A 19822-nucleotide genomic window follows, 5' to 3' on the forward strand; every position below is an offset into this window, starting at 1 on the left:
ATCATCTCCTCTCCTCTCCTCTCCTCTCCTCTCCTCTCCTCTCCTCTCCTCTCCTCTCCTCTCCTCTCCTCTCCTCTCCTCTCCTCTCCTCTCCTCTCCTCTCCTCTCCTCTCCTCTCCTCTCCTCTCCTCTCCTCTCCTCTCCTCTCCTCTCCTCTCCTCTCCTCTCCTCTCCTCTCCTCTCCTCTCCTCTCCTCTCCTCTCCTCTCCTCTCCTCTCCTCTCCTCTCCTCTCCTCTCCTCTCCTCATTTGTTTCCTTCTGTTCCCTAGAAAGCTATCTCTCAATTCAAGAGGTTAATAAAGAAGGACAGTTTTTTATTCTCCTGGCTGAGAGGGATCTTTTCATCTCTGAATTTTGAAAATGTGGAAAAGACACTGCAATGAGAGAACGTTGAGGGAGATTACTGTGCCAGCTTTTCCTCATCTGCTGCCTCAGGCACTCAGATGTTTATAAAGAGACAAAAAGTGGAAATATTAAGTTTCAAGAGAGCAGTGACAGAGCCTAAGAACTATTTCTGTAACGGGCACGGTTCAGGAGGCACAGAGACATTGAATCTTAGCTAAACAGAAATCTGGGGAATCAAAGACATCTTAATTAAAAGTTCAGTGTAAACACTGCAATTATGAACCTTCCCAGGAAACAGGCAATAAACAAAGGGAGCTGTTCTGGACCTGCCTGTGCAGTGGTTGGATTCATTGCTCTGCACCCAGCCAAGCTGGGCTGCTCACAGAAAATTACACAAAATTACCTGGCTCTGCATCACTGCAACTTGCTTTAATCTTCTAGGAATTAATTTTTAAGTGAAAAACTACTGAAGTTTTTTAAGCTTTGTATTTTTAGAGACAAAAAGCAAAGGCAATCACTAGTCCACTGCCATTTTCCATGCTCTTAGCTGATATTTTCAGTTTATGGAGATAATTGATATATAATTATTTAATTCCTTTAACATTTAATGAAATCATTCTAAATGAGCCTTATTCAATGACTGTTTCACTTTATAACCTGCCACCACTCTGATTCTCTTGCTATTCTTTCTGTATTCAATAGCTTTTAATTTTACAATCAGGTTTTGTCAAATTCAAAGGTTGTTCCTTTTTTATTATTATTATTTTGAGGAATACATTGGCATACATCATTCTCTTAAAGCAATACAAAGCTATAAAGATGTAACATTCTTTGTGGAAATCCAGTCTGGAAATAACTACTTTAAAAAAATAAATCTATTTTATCAATTGTTTCAATTTCTAGCTAAAACCCAAGTAGATTTTAGGAGACTTTTGCCAAATCACAGTGAAGTGTTTGCACTGATAATCAAAAAGTTCAAAAGCATAAAAGTCAAATTATTGTTTTTCCATTTGGTGCAAAAAGAATCAACAGCAGGGCAACAATCTGGCCAGTGAGGTCTACACTTTGTTCAAAAATTAAAAATATATCTGAACTGCTCCTAGAGGCTGGTAATAACACATCCTCAACTCCAGCCATATATATTATACATATTTATATTATAAATTCCCACTTGCTGGACTAAGCTGCAGCATAACTGGAGGGCTGCAGGGATGGGCTGAAAGCGTGGGCCAGTTGTGCTGGAGAAGAGGAGGTGCATGAGGGAGCAGGGAGCTCCATGAGAGCAGCACAAAGACATTTCCAGGCTGTGTGTCATCGCTGTCAGCTGTCCCTGCCAGCCTGTGACATCTGTGACATCTGTGACATCTGTGCTGCAGCCGGCTGAAATCCCCTGTCCCCTCTTCACCGCCTGCTCTTTTCAGGGAACATTATTACCCGGGAAAGAACCAACCCAGAAACAAACCTGACACAACGTTAATTGAAGCCTAGTGATTTATGTTTGTTTGCTTTTCATCCAGACCAATTCAATACCTTTCTGAATCTTTTATGATGCTTGTTATAGCCTTTACACCTGATTTATTTCCTGTGCTATCCTCTGAATCATCCCAAATGCAGATGTATTTGTTTTTAAAGATTTTGCTGAGACTTGGAAATATTTTTCCCTTTCTGTAAAGGCTCCATAAGCATTCTCTTAAATTATTCTTTGCACAAGCATACAATGACAGCTTCTGCTATTACAGAGTTCAGACAGGTTAATTTTTATCTGCTCCTGTGGTAGTAAAGGGAAAAAGTACAAAACATCATCTCCCCCTTCTCTTCCAAAGGCTGGGAGGACACAGAAACTGCTTCAGCATTCCTGTGGAGCTGGAAAATGATCCCTTGGGAGAGCACCAAGGACAGAGGGGTCTCTGAGGTGATGTGGTGGCATCTTATCCTTCAGCTGAATTGGAAGAAACTGAAATATTTCTGCAAGATCTGTCAGTTCTATTATTTCCCAATCACCTCTCCTAAAGCTTAGTTCAGTAGGTGTTTATGAATGACTGATTGCTCAGTTCCAGTGGCAGTTCTGAAAGAATGGCAGGTGTTCTTCCAGTGGAAGATGGGGGGAAAAAGAGCACCAACATTCTATTAATTTCAAAGTTCAACTTTCACCTTTGATAAAGGTTTTATTTTATTTCTCTGAGGTTGTTTATGTAAAGAAACTAAGAAAAATTTCTAGTAGATAAAATTAAATTATGGTAAATATTAAACATATCCTGTGCCAGGCACTGTCTCATCAACTTTAAGATGAAGAAGCACTTTTAATGTCAGTTTGATGTTTCTGAGGAGACAGGTTGTCTTCCTGAGAGCATTTTGCTAAAGAAATAATGCTTTTCAAATTCATTGTGAACAATTTCTTGATTTTACAGCAGGAATATCATAATGCATTGTTAAAACATAGCTTACTCTAGTTATGCCAGCTGGAGATGAACACAGAAAACATTCCATTACTACTCTGGTGTATTCAGTCCCAGAATTCTCAGGAAATACCCCTCAGTGACACAGAGGTGCCACTGACATCAGCTTTGTGATGAGACACAACCTTTCCCTGAGCAGTAAAATGTTCCCTCGGTTCAGAACAAGACTGCCAGAGTATGGAAATCTCCTCCAGTTTGTGTTTTCATGGAGATGCTGTTCCCTGGTGGCCAAGCAGCCCTCAGGACAGCTGAGAACAAAACTAGTTCAGTTCACATTGGCACACCTGGCCAGGAGAGCAGGGGAGGGGCCATGTGTGGGCAGGCTCACACAGAAATACCCTAAAAAAGGGAGAAACAGCCAGAAAAAAAGTGCAACACAATTCAGGAAACTCAAAATACTGCATTCTGGCACCAATTAATGCATAAATACAGAGTGAGGAGCAGCAGGGGGGGCAGAGCAGCTCCCAGGGCAGTGACAAAGGGTGACACAAAGAGCAGGAGCAGCAATCCCAGTGCTGCCCTTGCCCAGATCTCAGCTGTTCCCCCCAAAGGAATGCTCAGGCCCTGGGGTGAGCTCAGGAGGTGCTGCCAAAGCCAAGGTTGTGCCATTCACTAGAGATGGACTCGATGATCCTTGTGGGACCATCCCAGCCAGGAAGACTCAGTTAACTCCATGAAGATAAGCTGCCAGGGAAGGGATGGAGTCACCATCTCTGGGAGTGTCCAAGAGGGGTCTGATGTGGCCATGGGGACGTGGATTTGGGGTGATCATGGCCCTGCTGGGCTGATGCTTGGACTGGGGGATCTTGAAGGTCTCCTCCAGCCTTGGTGACTCCATGCTCAGATCTGGGCACCAAAAACCAAACAGGGGGAGGCTGACCTAAGCAGATAAATGGATTTTCCACAATTCCAGCCCCAAATTGCCACTAAGGCTGTTTCCCACAGCAGACTGAACTGTTACAATAAAATATATAATGGAATGCCCAGTGTTGCTGTGCTCCAGAACACAGCATTTTTAATAGTGACAGGCTTTGGACAACAGGCCTGGCCTTTCAAGACTGGACAGACAGAAAAGCCAAAGAGTGTGAGAAAAAGCCCAGCATTTTCCAAAACAGCCGAAAATGTCAGTTATTCAGTGAAATGTTGTCACACAATATGTTCAATGTACGTGGACACACAGGTAGTGCCTTGTGATACAATGTTTGATAGAAATCCTCTGTCCTACAGAAATCCCCATATTCCCCTTCTCCAAAATAAAAGGGTTATAATGAGAAGGTAAACAGAGAATAAAATTATGTCAGTAGGATTTGCAGATTCCTCTCACATCTATAATGAGGAAATGCAGCTGGAGTGGGAAGACAGAGGAAGCTGAAATTATAAAACACCCAGAGCACCTTTTGTTCTTTTTTGCAAACTCTTTGGGTTCTTTCAAACCCTCTATGTCTGCATTATTAGAAATAAATTAAGTGGATCTACAGGAGTACTTTTTCTTCCCAAATGGATGCTTTCAGTCCAACATGTTCTACCCTCAGGAGTCATCCTGTGCAACCCACAGAGCTCCATTCTGGACATCCCTCTGATTTATCTTTCAAGAAATGCTTCAAACTATTTAAGGTTTTGTGGTTTTATTTCCAAGCCCACATTTTGCTCCTGCAATCCCTTCCAGGCAAAAGGAGGAGCACAGGCCAGAGGAAAACCTCTGAATTTCCTTGCCCTGGGTGGGAGCTGAGGGGAGCAGGAAGCTCCATGGCTGATGCAGCTGGGAGGAAGGTTCTGCACTCTCAGCTTGCACACTCAGTGTAAGTGCCTCCTCACAGCTGCTCCTGTCTTCACAGAGAAGGAGGGCAGGAGTATAAAGCCTTTTAAATTATTACCACTTTCAAACCCAATCTAAGAGAAACAGTCCCCCTTTTGTTTTCACCATCAAAATAATATATTTCCACATTATTCCTCTAAAATACACCCAGTCAGTGTGTAAAATATATTGAATAGAACTGTGAAACATGTAGACTCCAATAAAAACCATCTTAGGTATAAATTAACTCAATATTTATCTCATCTAATATGCAAATCAAGACAATGTATTCTCATTAACATCGGATCCATTCCCTTTAAGCTAAAACGAAATCTCCAGCCGGAGCAGGGAGACAGAAGTGCTCAGTGACTGTGTGTGAAGCTCCTGGGGTGCTCCTGGCTCTGGAGAGGCTCACCTGGGGGCAGCAGGGCAGGGATGCTCCCAGCCCAGCACACCAGGCTGGGCCACCTCAGCACCCACCAGCCACGCCACAGGGGCTGAGCTCCACACACCTCCTCAAAGTCAAGTGGAAAAGCATTTTCTGCAAGCACACATGGAACAGAGACACATCTGACACTGTCCTTGCTGACAAGCTGGGAAGCAGCAAGAGGATTTTCCAGGAGACAAGACATTTTATAAGCTCAGGAACATTTCACTTACTGCAAACCAGTGCATCTGCTCTGTGGAATAACTCTTAGTACTAACCTGGTTTAAAAGCACATGGGTTTGAGTTCAGATTTATAAGAAAACTCAGCCAAAACAACCCCCAAAAAATCAACCAAATAAACCAAAAAACCCAAACAAATAAACAAAAACCCACAAAAACACACACACACAATAAAAACAAAACCCAACCAAACAAAAAACCAAGAAAACACAAGAATCCCCACCAGAAGTGCACTTCCAGTGAATGGTGCTGCCCCTCTCCAGCCTCCAAAGATTAATGTGATGACTTGGTTGTTTTGCTAAAGAGGACAACATAATGTTATTTATTAAACCAGTTTTAATCCATCATTGTCCTAAACGATTGCCTTTGATTAGCAATTTGAATTCTCCCACTTGCACACAGCTGAGGCAATGAGCAGTGTGGCTCCCAGCAGCCTGAGGGCACTGAAAGGTGGCAAATGTTGCGATTCAGGATTGTTCTTAATTTCCACGTGTTGCTGAGAGCTCCCAATGTCAGCAGCAGCGAGAGCTGAGCTCCGGCTGAAGCTGTGCAGGGACAGCAGAGGTCACACTGAAAAACCAGAGAACAAAGTGCTGGCTGAAGGGAAGGGGAACAAAACTTCTGAAGCAGCTTCTGCAGAGAGCTCTGGCTCTTTCAGAGCTAAGAACAGGGGAGCCCCTCTCCCCTGAAGGTTTATACCCAGGCAAGGGGTGAGTGAAGGCCGAGCAGGGAGGGCAGGGACACCTGGCAGGGCTGCGCCTCATGCCCCTGGGGGCAGCTGCAGGGCTGGACACAGACAGAGCTCTACTTGAGAAATGACACAAATCCAGCTGATTTAGAAGCCTCCAAACAGCTCCACGTGCTGCTCCCGGGGGGAATTAGCCAGGGAACACAGCAGGCCTAGAGCAGCTTGGCCAAGGGCTAGCCAGGGGGATGTGGAACACCCAGGGGGATGGGGCACCCAGGGGGATGTGACATACCCAGGGGGATGGGGCACCCCCAGGGGGATGGGGCACCCCCAGGGGGATGGGGCACCCAGGGGGCTGTGGAATCCCCAGGGGGCTGTGACATCCAGGGGGATGTGGCACAGCCAGGGGGATGTGACATACCCAGGGGGATGTGGCACCCCCAGGGGGATGGGGCGCCCAGGGAGATGTGGCACCCCCAGGGGTCTGTGACACCCAGGGGGATGACACACCCAGGGAGATGTGGCACCCCCACGAGGCTGTGACACCCAGGAGGATATGGCACCCCTAGGAGGATGTGGCACCCAGGGGGCTGTGGCACCCCCAGGAACACTGCTGCATCTCCCACCCTGTGAGAGAGGCTGCACGCCACAGCTGGATGGGTGTCCTTAAAGTTCAGCCCTAAAACCAGAGCTGAACCCTCTCTGCCTGTATGTTAGTGGCAGTGACTGATCTGTCCTGCTCCAAGCCCAGCTTTCATGTTCTTACCAACCTGCCACCACTGGCTTTACTGCTCTCATTAGTATTACTGTTATTATTAACAACAACAGACGTTTGCAGCTCAGGTCCTGGGTTTGTTCGCCCCTTACACCCTCCGGAGCTGGGAAGCTCAGAAAACCTTCCCCCAGTTAAAGCATTTGGCCAGCTTTTTCCATATTGTCCATGCAATAAGAGCACCTCCCACATCCTCACTGGGGCTGGGCATTGCTGCTCTCTTTTACACCCAGGGCAAGCCGAGTTCCTGTACACAATCCTCTGGGAGTCACTCCAGTTTATCCCCAGGAGCAGCACAGGGGTGTGGGGCACATCACCAACCCTCCCTGCTTGTTGGGACTGTCAGGAACGCAGAGCACCAGGACCAAGAAGAACTAAGAAAAAGCCATGTACAGCTTTAAACCCAGCAGCATTAAAAAACTTGCAAGTGCTTTTACGGTTTATAAATCCATTTTGTTTTATTTTCCTTCGTCCTATTTGTGGCAGACTCGTGTACTGCTACTAAAAATTCTTTTCAACTCCAATGTTTTCCCTGTGCAGTATAATCTTAAGGAAAAAAAAAATCACTTTTCACATTACTGAAAAGACATCTAGTGTGTTTTATAGTCTCCAGCACCTGGGAAAAAACATAACAATTGAGTGATATGACATTTTTGGGAGAACATGAAGGCAATCTCTAAATGAGATTTGAGCTCTTAGGCAGCTTTAGCACACTGATACTAATCTGGATCAGATCTTACTTCGAGGAGTGATGTGAATTCAAAGCTAGGGCCACTTTCCAATTAAAACAAGGTAGCAGGCTGCTTTTCCCAGGTAACTGGGAGATATGCACAGGTCCTGAACCTCCAACATTAAGCTTTTCAAGTAGAAACCTCCATTAAGGTCTGTTTTCCAATGTACTCCAAGTTTCAATTTTTATCCCTTGCCCCTGTCAGCCCCCAGGCAATGTCAGAAATTCCCTGTCCCTCTCACAGAGCTTTCCTGGAGCCTCTCCCAAAACCTCTGGAGTCACCAGGAGCCCTGGCCAGGCTCCTGTCCCAGGTTTGGGAGCTCTCTGGTAACTCCTGCAGTATTCCCACCTTCAGGCATTGTGGAGGATCCCTCCCTGTGCCCTGTCAGGAGGAAATTTGCCCTTTCAGGAGTGCAGTGACCTTACAGTTCTCCCCATGGTCAGTCCCCTGGTGACCATGGCCAGGAGCTCCTCACAGCAGGAGAACATCCCAATGCCATCCTCACCCTGGAGGAGCAGAGCGCTGTCTCCTGTGACACCCTCCCTTTTTACACCTGGCTGTTGCCTCTAGAAACTCATCAAATATTAAAGCCACTGTCTCTGGAGAAGGAGCTGGTGTTTGTCCAGGGTTTCACTTAACAGCTTTGTACTAAAGGACTCGAGACAAGGCACCTGGGAAAGCAGAGCAGGCAAAGAGAAAACACAAACCAGGCTTCTGTCCTGGCAGTGAAATGCAGCCACGCTTACAGTAGCACACAGAACTGATCTAATGCAGGCAGGCATCTAAAAAACAAGTTACAGCAGTTTGGAAGCAATGCAGAAATGCAGGTGTCCTGTGGAAGGATGCCCCTAGCAAAACAAAACAACCTATAAGGTTCCTCAGTTCAAAGAAAAACTGGATTTCTTGAGGAATCCAAAGCTTTCAATTTGTTGTTTGTTTGGGTTTTTTCCTCATGTCCAAGCAAACTGGAAATTTGTATTTAACTCCTGAGTTTTCCAGGTTTTCAAAGTGTGTATTTTCTTTGGAGGTGAGGTTTTTTTTAAACACTAAAATCAACACTATTGAGCAGCAAGAGGCGAATAGTGAGGATGTCTTTATATAAACCCAGATTTATTTGTGACAGACATGATGGAAATTAGCAGTTGATATGCAAGTAACATTGTGTATTTTGGCATTAAGGAAGCCCAAATCAATGTGCAAATAGGGAATATTTGTATACAAACAATCACATTTGTTGGCTTAGGAAAATGACAGGCAAATAACTGAGAGATCCATTTTCCTGACCTTATAAAAATCACAGAGATTTCAGAAGACAATTTCTCTCCTGGATTCTTTTTGTTTAATGACTAGAATAATAGCTTACAAGAAATGGACTTATCAAGCTACTTGCCTTTAAAGAAGATTTCCTGTGTAATTAAGGGAAGTCTCCTTTGCTGGCATCACCCTATTAAATGTGACATGAAGTGTAACCAATAAATAATTAAGTCTCTGATTAATTATAAATAAAAGATCAACAATACAATATTATAAGAGCCACACTCAATCAATTATTGGTATTAACTACTAATTACTTAGAGATTAACGCATTTAAAAATTGAACTAAAAGTTCAAACAGAAAAAAAATCTATTTGGAAAGGGTATGATGAAGGAATTTCTCCCATCTCGTGCAATCTGTGACTTATATCCCATCTATTTCATTCCTAGGTGAGCATTTGTTGGCTTGGCTAACATGATGAGACTCTGCATGTCAGGAATGACACGATGCAAGTGTCCAGTTACCCACATCCCTAAACCCTGGCACAACGAATGCACTTTACAGGAGGCAAATTTACAGTGCTTGCAAATACTTTTCAATAAATCAAACAGTTCATTTGTCATTGATTGGTGCTGTCACAACACCACCAACAGCTCTGAGGTGTCTTCCTGAGCAAGCTCTGTTCCACAGACAGGGATGTTTCAAACATCCCCTCACTCCTGGGCACAAGGAGCTGGAAGTCACTGCTCATTTTGTGTTCCTGTGCAGCAGCAAGATCCAGGTCTGGGGTTTATTTCAACAAGGGGGAGCACATGGAGAATTCTCTACTGCTGGAGATGAGTTCATTGTTGTATTCCACATCAAATTTTTGTTTAGTTTCTCTGGAAAACCAATTCCAGCATACATGAACTCCTGCATCTTCAAGTGTTGGGTGAAATGTTCAACAGACCAAAATATGCATTTTAGTTTGCAAGAGAACAAATGAAATTATTAATTAAGTACTTTCATAATGTATTTGTTCAATCTACTCATGACATGGAACAAAACCTTAACTTCTATTATTATCCCATATTAATAAACCTTAACCTAAACAAGGGTGATTGGATCTATCTGCTTGTGTTACATGAACTAACACAAAATTGCACACACATGGATCATTATCACTCTCTATCCTTCACAGGTCTGCAGTCAAAGGAAGAAAAGCCCAAAGGAGATGCAAAAACCCAGTACACAGTATAAGGCATGATGATAATTCAGCAGTTGGCCTCTCATGCTCCTCATCTAAATTGCACTGTACCAGGAAAAGGCAGCAGCATCAGCCACAGAACAAGAGAGTTTCAAGTTAGATTGTCTGTGGCCTGGAATTATATTTAAATTGTTTTTTATTAAAAAACCTGGCTCTTTTCAGGAAGAAATGTTTTTTCTCTCAGTAGCTGAAATAAATTCAGACATCAACATCTGCAGTTATGGATGCAGACAAATGAACACTTTGTACTAACAGCCTCCAACAGAACTGATCTCAGCTGAACCTAATGCACAATAATTCACTACATAATTATCTAAATCACAGGATGAAAACCCAGGGAGAAGAAATAGTAACTTTTAGGCAAAATAAATACACACACATAACAACATGCACAAAGAGGGGCTTAGCATTCCCCCATCTAAGGACATGACCTAATCAATCTTATCCTAATGGCAGGCAATATTTCCTCTAAGAAGAAACTTCTTTGCATAATGAGATGTTGTTGAAATTTGTGTTCCTTTTAGCTGAGACACAAATGTCCCATGAAGGCAGCTGAGTTTCAGCGCTGCCATGAGTTGTCACCATCCACACTTGACTCTGAGTGTGCTCAACTCTTTTGACTGAATTTTCTTTATTGATCCTGGTGCTCAGAGGGTGTGATGCTATGTATAGCCCACGTGGAATATGGTGCTCCTCAGTGCTATTTCTGCACACAGCTGTGGAGCAGAACTAATACATTTAACTGATAAATACATCAAAGGGAGCATGTCTAAAGCAATAAACATCTCCTGTGGTGGTGGTGTTTAGGCACTGCAGGAGGTGTTTTGCTGAGCACTGTGGCCCTTTGATGCACTTACCATTATTCTAATGAAAGCATGAGTTGATCTGATTGCTTTTTAAACACCACTGCTGTCCACCATGGCTCCATTAGACTTGGCTGCGTTCATTAACTGGGAATTAAGGGCTTTTTGTTTAGGCCTGGCTGGGTTTGTTGGAAGCGTGGCTGTCACACCATAAATCCAGCTCCTTCTGTTCTCCTGAACTCCTTGTTCTAAGGTTACTACTGGGGATCAACAAATTTCTGTTTCCACGTCTTACACCAGCAGGCTGACCTTGAACATTCCTGTCATTACAAAAGATTAATCAGTGCACAGAAAGAAACTAATTTGGATTCACATTTTCGTGTCTATCTCCCTGAAAGAATTCCCATAAAGTTTCCATTAATTTCTGTTTATTAAAGCTCAGTATAAATACAAGCCTGGTAATATGTTTCTGATCAAAGCCTAAATGTTGCAAAGCAGCCTCAGCACACCAATATATGCAGTGAGTGTGTGTCCCCACAAACACATGCTCACGCATAACATTTGGTGATCAAATATTCATGCTCAGACTTCTAAAATTCCAGTGCTCTGCTCATAGCCAGGACTTCAGGAATGACACCTTCAGCTTCTAAGGAAGGTAATTTAGACCCAACAAAGTACTTTGCTTAGTGAAATTCTGAGATCCTGAAATTTCTTAGAAGTCCTGAGTGTTGGTCTGAACAAGCCTCTCGTTCTGGAAATGAGCTGTGTAATGAACACCAGGTCGTCTCTCCTGGATGATGTGGATGAGCAGCACTGGAACAGGTTATTCAGAGGCTGAATATTCATGGATGACTGTCTGAGAGCTGCAGGCTGGCTGAATCTGTGCTTGACCTCATGGAGTGGCTGAGACAGGGCCCCTTCCAGCAGGAGGATGGACCAGAGCACTCCAGGGGTCCCTGCTGTGACAACGCTGGAGTCAGAGCAGCCATCCAGTGCCACTTCAACTAAAAACAGATTTTCACATATGCAGTAATGCAAACCAGCTTCAGAGGATGCTCCAGGAATATCCTGATTCTTTTATTGTTTTCCAACAGGCACAAGTGAGACAGTGCAGAAAGGAAAACAGCAGAGCCAGCACAGCACAAAGCAGGAAGAGACAAAGGCGTGGAATTAAGAAAATCCACCTGAGTCAATGCCTTGAGTGTGTTCCAAAAAAGTTTTGTTAAAAGCATTTCTTGGGGCAGTCAACTTTGCAGGGGTGACTGTGATTTCATTGCATGTCTACAGGAATAAATACACCAGAGATAGCAAAGACATTTTTGGCAGAAGTAACGCTCTCCCTCACTGAATTTCGGAAATGACTTTCTCTAGGTTAGAAACAAGCTGAGTTAAAATTAATTCTTAATGTTGGAGATTGGTAATTGACAGCAGCATGAATGGAATTTATTGCCACAGAGTTCTAAATACTTAGAATGACAATATTTAAAACTTCTTTTTGCGAGAAATTTAAATATTCAACAGACAACATAATTAAATATCCTGATATCCAGGTCAACGTGAATTTAAAAGCATGTTTTGCAAAATCAATTCATTTCTTAGGAGAGCAACACAAATAAATTTATATTTACAATCACTGACTTGGAAGAGGTTCAGAGAATTCTAAATGCATCCTGGTTAGACAGTACATTTTAAAAGATTGTGAGGAAGGGTTAATGCATGCCAGGCAAACTCCTGCCAGTCTGGTTCCAGGATATTCTGGAATTACTCCATAGGTGTATCCCTGAGAACTTAATCGGGGTGAGTTATTATGCCTAATTAGGAAAGTGCTGCTCCACATGGGTAGTTTTCAAGGAAAGTTTGCCAGGAATTCTCCAGACAGCTTCTAACTGCTCTGGAAATGTGAAGTGTTAAAAATTTACCCAGTGCCAATATCACATCTTCCCTGCTGCGTGCTTGGAACAAATGTCACTGCCTGATATTTGCCAGAAAGCCTTAGGTCAGTTGTGGTTGTTGCAATCCCAGTGCCCAAAACTCCCTCTTTTCTCCATTAAGCTATTTCTTGGTGAACATGGAAAGTGTCCCATGCAGCATATGGGAATTTCAGAAGTCAGTTTTATTTACAAAACTAGACAGATAGGAAATCAGTGACTGAGTTTTCCTTAAAAGAGGATCCAACTCTTTGCAATTGCCTGTGATTTGTGTCCTGCAAATGATGAAACAACAGAGGAAACAACACTAATTCATGGATCCAGCAGAATGCTGCCAGAAGGTAGTGGCTATTCATGAACAAAACTGTGCTGCTGGAAAAGGAAGGTGTCAAAGGCAAATTAAACTGTAAATCAGAGCAAAACCAAGGCAAAGTCAGCCATGCTGAAAGAAGCAGCTGTTCAGCCTGTGTTGATAGATCACTTAAAGAAGTCAAAGTTTGCATTGCTCTGGTTGGGCTCCAGGACTGCCCAGGTTAGCAGGGCTGTCCCAGCATGACCCCAGGACTTCTGAAACAGGAGATGGATGAGGAGGAGGAAGGAGAGCACAAGGTCCAAATGCTTTCCATGAGAAAACACCACATTGCCATCATCCATCCATCCATCCATCCATCCATCCATCCATCCATCCATCCATCATCCATCATCCATCCATCATCCATCCATCATCCATCATCCATCCATCCATCCATCATCCATCCATCATCCATCATCCATCATCCATCATCCATCCATCCATCCATCCATCCATCCATCCATCCATCATCCATCCATCCTCCATCATCCATCCATCATCCATCCATCCATCCATCCATCCATCATCCATCATCCATCCATCATCCATCCATCATCCATCATCCATCCATCCATCATCCATCCATTCATCCATCATCCATCATCCATCCATCCATCCATCCATCCATCCATCATCCATCATCCATCATCCACCATCCATCATCCATCCATCCATCATCCATCATCCATCATCCATCATCCATCATCCATCATCCATCATCCATCATCCATCCATCCATCCATCCATCCATCATCCATCCATCCATCATCCATCCATCCATCATCCATCATCCATCCATCATCCATCCATCATCCATCCATCATCCATCATCCATCATCCATCATCCATCATCCATCCATCCATCATCCATCATCCATCCATCCATCATCCATCATCCATCCTCCATCATCCATCCTCCATCATCCATCATCCATCATCCATCATCCATCATCCATCTTCCATCCATCATCCATCCATCCATCATCCATCATCCATCCATCCATCCATCCATCCATCCATCCATCCATCATCCATCATCCATCTTCCATCCATCATCCATCATCCATCCATCATCCATCCATCATCCATCATCCATCCATCATCCATCATCCATCATCCATCATCCATCATCCATCATCCATCCATCCATCCATCCATCCATCCATCCATCCATCCATCATCCATCCATCCATCCATCCATCCATCATCCATCCATCCATCCATCCATCCATCCATCCATCCATCCATCCATCCTTCCCCTCTGACTGCTGTACCCATCCCAGGAATCCTTCTCCCAGGGCAGCACCTCACCTGTGGCCCAGGAGGAGCCCGTGGCAGGGCCTGGGTACGGAGCCAGCCCCGGGGGCTCGGGATCAGAACCCAGGGGTGCCCCAAGCCGTGGTCACATCGCTCTCGCTCCAGCTGGGAACCCATCCAAGCCCTTCTACATCGTGACAGAATGGCAGACAGTTCAGCCTGGGTGTGATGTGATGTGGAATAGTTCTCCCTGCCTTACTCAGCACCAGAAAGGAAAAAAACTTCTAAAGCAATGCATAAATCTTCTGTGTGAGGAGCAATGTGAATTCTCTTCTTTAATATTGCAGCTGCATGGTGAGGATTATACACGACTCAAAGCCGCCTGTCCATGGTAAAGCTGGTTGAGCATTCCTCAGAAAAGGAGTTCTGTAGGGTTGCTCCAGTCAAAATGTTTCAGAAGAACATAATGCTTTGGATTCCTTTTCTATCAAAAGCAGTTTCCCACTGCACACTGGATTTTCCAGTAAGACGCATCCCAGATACAAAGCTCAATCCCAGGAACAGGACGAGTCTCACTGTCCCCCCCAGCCAGGCCAGCTCCAGGCATGTCCCCGTGCCACACCCCAGCTGCTGCTGGCACTGAGGGCTCAGTGATCCCTGTGTAACCCTGTGGCAGGATGTGGCTGCAGGTCCCTTGCTGGGCCCTTTGTTGTGTCTGCTCTTTCAATGCATTAATCTTCTCCAGCCAACTGTCTTGCATTATCAATCTCTCATTCACATATCCCCTTTTTCCTGAATGTTGGGGTTGTTTTTTAATACAAGGATTAGTGCAGCTGTGTCTCATCAGACCCCTTGTGTCTTTTTCTGGGACTTTATAAGGGACTCTGATTAAAGACTCTCTCAGCTGTTGTTCTCTTCTGCATTTTTCCTTCTATGTTGCCACTGATTAGTAAGAATCTCATTGTTTCCTTTATAATTATGTTAGTGCTTGGGCACTTTAAAGGAAAAGTATTTTTAATGAATCCTTCTTTCTCTCCTCACCACCACCCCTCACTTTTTAACTGAAAGCCACTTGGAAATGCACAGCATGGTTTTAGAAGCCTCGGCAGACAAAGTGGGTCTGGGTTCTCCTCCACCAACATCTGCTGATCTCATTGTTTTCACAGATTCAGCCTCCCTAATTGAGCTGTAACTTTGAACAGAGCCTCCATTCACAAAGAACGAGCTGCCCCCTCTCGCTGTGGAGCCTTTTCTGTTTCTAGGTGCAAGAAAACACAAACTTGCAAATAGATCATAAGATTAAAGCCATGAGAGTGTCCACTTCTAAATAAAACCACTGGCCAGGTAGATGAAATGCAACCTGAAGAAGAGCCATCTAAAAAAGTCTGAAAATTTCCCTATTCTTAGCACAAACTATCCTTAGTTTTATTTTTAACTGACTTGTTGGATTATAGCCTTCACTGCTGAATACAGTTATCTAATAAGCAGAAGGTAGTGGCCATACAATAGACTTTTAAAGCTATACATTTATGGATATGTACATTTTTCTTAAATGGTATTTTCATACTGAAGCACCCCTCCACATTCAGGAATTTTATATCCACAGACTATCTGGATTGCTCCTGAGAACCACATAACAAAAAATCCTTTTTTTGCTAAGTGCCTACTCATAGAATGCAGATATTTTAATCCAATGCCATCACAGAATGCTTTGTAACTACAGGAAAGAAAATTAGGAGACGTATTTGTAATACAAACTGCTAACTACTTTCAGCTGGCAACACTATGTCCTTGCATGAAAATCATCCTATTACATTCCATGACTGTGCATGAAATGTAAAGCTCATGGCTCCAATAAGAGACAAAAGGTGGGAAAAAAATAAATAGCAAAATTATTCGGATGGCCACAAGAAATAAGGCTAACATTTGCTTTCCTTGATCCTTCTGCTCCCCTCTCTACAACAAGGTAAAATGCAAAATTTTATTTAGTCTTTGCAGACATTTCTATTTGTCCAATATCTCAGAAATACCAAATGATTCCTAGAAAAGCATTTTAATTTGATAAACCTAAGAACAGGAGATTGAAAGAGATCATGTGAAGAGGGCTAAAAAGAGAGTTCATTTTCATTTCAGGGATGAGAACGTGTTAATGTCAATGAGCAGTTAAGAGTGCATCTGGCCCTATACAGAAATAACAGTTCCACAGAACTCCAGCCAGGAATTCTATCAATTATGTAGGATCTGAATGTGAATGGAAGGCAAGGAACAGATTTTCAGTGCTCTGATGTGCTCACAGTGTAACATCTCACTTGCTACTTTCTTCCACCCTTGTGGCCAAATTTCATCCTCAGGGGTTTGGGAAATACCTGAATCCACTTGGGCACCACCTGAAGAGTTCAGCTTCTCCACACTGACATTATTTGTTCTTTTGATGCACATCAAAAATGTCCCTAGAAGAATTTGGAAGCTGTTTTGAGCAAGGTAATGATTTATGTACTTACCCTTAACAGGTTAAAAAATCCCTTAAACACACAAAGTTTTGTTTTGAAATTTCTTCTTTGTGTGTGCCAAACAAGAAATTCTCCTCGAAAATGGACAGTGATGCACCAGTGTTCTGAAACATGTAAAAGAAATCACCACCAAAACAAGAGATGGTTTATCTGTGAGAGAAGCTGGGAGCTGTGATTTGCTGGGTCCTGGAAACAGTGAGCCAAGAACACAATGCCACTGGAAAATAATTTTATTCATGGCCCTTCCAACTTTCAGCCTCTCTTAGATTCATATTTTCCTTCATTTTGCACTGAATAATTACCCCATGGGCCACCTATTGCCCTTGATGCCAGAGGGAATTGTGTGCCCAAACTGAGAACAATCTATTGCTCCTCAGATCTACAGCTGGTTTTATTTTCCACCTATTTTTGAGGCTTGGCCATAAATTCATGGAAAAAAAACCTTGAAATTTACTATCTTGTCCTGAGATATCTGTGAAATGTATGATAGTTTTTACAATTCATAAAGTAAAATAAGGATGATTTACAGCGTTCTGCAATGGCTGGTGACAGCCAAGGACACCCACGGCCCGCTGCTGCTGTACTGTGGTACATAAAAAATGCTGCAAGTCCTCCCAGAAAGGGAACCCAGCACCCCCGTGGCTGTGGGAGCTGTCCCTGGGAGGTGGGGATGGGGTTTAATATCCGTGGTTATTCCTTTCCCTGCTCCCACAGCCCTGGGAGCTGGAAGGCTTTGCACAAGGGCTCACACAGCTGGGCTGGAGCTACAGAGTGAGACTGCTCCTGAGATCTCCCTCATGCTATTGCTGGTAAATCCCACTTCACCACTCGGTCCAGAAAAAGGGACCCTGTTGGGGGCAGGAACAATCCCATATTCTCCCATCCATGTCACAGGGGGTTGTAAAACCCCTACATCTGCTGACTTCTGCAGGCTGGATTTCTTCCTGACCTGAGAATGAAGTGCCTGCTCTTTTCCTGCAGAAACAGTTTTCGTGCAGGACCAGTGGACAGATATAACTCAGGTTTTATTAGATCCAAACTATCACAGCCGAGCACCCCCACCTTATTTATGTGATCAGGGGAATAAACTCTCTTTTCATCCTTCTGTGGTGTTTTCTCCAGGGCTGTGCAGACATTAACCACACTTCCCAGGCATTTTTCCCAGCTCCCAGGAGCAAGAGAGGCTGATCCAACCAGAGATTGAATGTGCTCCTCTTTCCATGCTGTGGAGCTGGGAATGAGGAACAAAGCAGTGCCATTTTTCCAAACTTTTTGAGAATATGGAGCTGCCCATAATGGCAAAGGTGGGAGCTGCAGGGAGCTCCTCCTGCTTCCTGAGGGGTCCCAGGGGATCAGGGCTGCTTGGCAGGGTCACATCTGCAAGAATGACCAGTCCTACCCTAGGCAAACCATTTTCACCCCCTGTTCACTGCACACACTTCCTGCCTGCCATATTCTATTCTATTCTATTCTATTCTATTCTATTCTATTCTATTCTATTCTATTCTATTCTATTCTATTCTATTCTGTTCTGTTCTGTTCTGTTCTGTTCTGTTCTGTTCTGTTCTGTTCTGTTCTGTTCTATTCTATTCTATTCTAGGCTGTGCATACCCCAATGGCTTCAGGACCCCACTCTTTCCTCTAAACAGCTATTTCCAACCTGGTGAAGAAGATCCTACATTGGAATTTCTTAAGGGGAATTTTTAAAAAGGATTTAATTTCAGGCACACAGCACAAAATGTAGTTTGTAAAGCAGTGACAAGCCCGTGCTTTGAGAACTGAATTCATCACAGGACCTAAAGAAGGTTGAGTTTTTAGCAAACAAATTTGGCAGTGGCAGCCACAGCTGCTCTAGGAGCTACAGGTTACCTCCTTGTAACCACCAGGTGAAGCAACAATTCTTTCTATCCACTGCCTTCCTTGGTTCGAGGAAAGAAGGATAAGGGGTTTTGAATGATCATCTAAATGTTATTTTATTCAAGACTATCACAGCAGCACATTACCTTTACATGCAAAAGGAATTTCTAGTCAAGAAAGACCAGAACTGCCACAGCCTTAACTTTACTCCAGATAAAATGAGCTACCCAGCATTTCCTGTCTGTTTCTCCATTTGTAAAAAAAATAAAATAAAACCGTGAAACAAAGAACCCTCACTTAAAGCCCTCCCTCAAATCGAGCAATGCAAGGGTTAAACAGATAATATTTTAGTGAGCTTTGAAAACAATGTCTGACGATCTAATGCTCTCTTTCCTCGACAGATGGCTCAGAAGAAATCTGGGAAGCCTTACCCATGGAAAAAATTACTAGCCTTAAGAACAATTCATATAACATATCTGAACACATGGCTGCCTTTCAACACTTATGCTTAAACTGGGAATAGGATTCAAAAGCCACCATCCCCGAGGAGCTTTTCTTTTGCACAGATCCCACGTCGCAGCTCTCTTCTCCCTCTCCTCAAACACAGACTTGCCACGCTGTTGACTGAGCTGAGGGACTGAAATAAAAACAGCATCTCTATTACCTTATCCAATGTTGAAATACTGCTTGGTAATTTTACAGATAAGAACTTACTACCATGAATGAATAGCCTCTAAGTATTATGAGTCCTTTCAACAAAACCAGCTTGGGGAAAAAAAACATAGGAAAATGTCTCAATTCCGTAGTCTAAAAATTTAATAAAAACAAAAAGGTTTACAGCTCCCTGAAACTAGTATTTAATCAAAACTAAATTTAGGTATACATTTAAATAAAATTATTTCAATATAAACAGCATGAAAATATTTCCATTTACTCTCTTTTGTTAATTGGTAAATAAAATTCTCTTACAAATTCTCACAACTACGAAGCACCAATAAGAATGACAATCTGCCCAAGGATGAAGCATTTTCAGTAATCCAAGCCTTATCTTCTAATTGTCCTCACCCTTAAACTTTTCCAGGCACTGTCCTGTGCCCAGGTATGGTGCAGCTTTTCCCATCCCTTCTTGTGTCCTATACCCCTAGTGATCCTTCAATCCC

This window comes from Sturnus vulgaris, chromosome 12 (assembly GCF_052056855.1).
Source record: "Sturnus vulgaris isolate bStuVul1 chromosome 12, bStuVul1.hap1, whole genome shotgun sequence".
NCBI lineage: Eukaryota > Metazoa > Chordata > Aves > Passeriformes > Sturnidae > Sturnus > Sturnus vulgaris.